The sequence below is a fragment of the Amblyomma maculatum genome, chromosome 2, assembly GCF_055883805.1.
Source record: "Amblyomma maculatum isolate TAMU_Amacu chromosome 2, ASM5588380v1, whole genome shotgun sequence".
NCBI lineage: Eukaryota > Metazoa > Arthropoda > Arachnida > Ixodida > Ixodidae > Amblyomma > Amblyomma maculatum.
The window spans coordinates 55297931-55298622 of NC_139345.1; the positions used below are offsets into that span (position 1 = coordinate 55297931).

Consider the following 692-nt stretch of genomic DNA (forward strand, 5'->3'; position numbering starts at 1 on the left):
GATAGGTGGTTAGTAAAAACTTCACAGCAGCGGTAGTTTCACAGGAAAAGACGAGCATGTGCGCAAGCCAACTTATTTACGCTCCCAAGGTAGTCATTATGATGTTGGAAGTAAGCACAAATATTCGACAGTACACGGCTTTACGTAGATTGCTTCTTAACTATAACAGCCGGCTTCACGAGCCCTCCTGCGCACCAGAGTGGGCCTGAATGATGTGGATGAGTGCGGTCACCGGGCACGTTTCACAGTGGGCCCGAACTAAATAGCAAAACTCCCTTGAACATTTTTCTGTCTGCCATCAATACAAGATGCTTGGTTGCTCGGGGCTCCGCTTTGAAACAAGGCAAAAGTGTGTATCCAAAAAGGAAACGTTCGGGCCCGTCCGGAATTTGAACCCGGGACCTCTCGCACCCAAAGCGAGAATCATACCCCTAGACCAACGGGCCGCTATGAGCTGATGTAATGAGCGCGGCTGTGAGTTTAAACAACATATGCACAAGAACGCTTAATATTCCGGTTGCGATCCCTCACCTGCTGCGCCGATATGGGAGCAAGGAGACACCCTGATTCTTGTGAGCGTGACCTACTTTTCACGCTGACAAGAATTAGCGTGGCTTTTTGTTCCAATTTTGGCGCAGCAGATAAGGGATCGCAACCGGAATATTAATTGTGCTTGCACAAATGGAGTTTTG

At 48.6% G+C, this 692-nt stretch overlaps 1 non-coding gene across 1 annotated transcript; it reads right to left on the reverse strand.

Annotated features, from left to right (window-relative positions):
• Positions 1 to 374: 374 nt before the first annotated feature.
• On the reverse strand, positions 375 to 446 carry TRNAP-UGG (transfer RNA proline (anticodon UGG)). Its single transcript has one exon. It is a non-coding gene; the product is annotated as a tRNA-Pro (tRNA).
• Between the last annotated feature and the right edge of the window lie 246 nt (positions 447 to 692).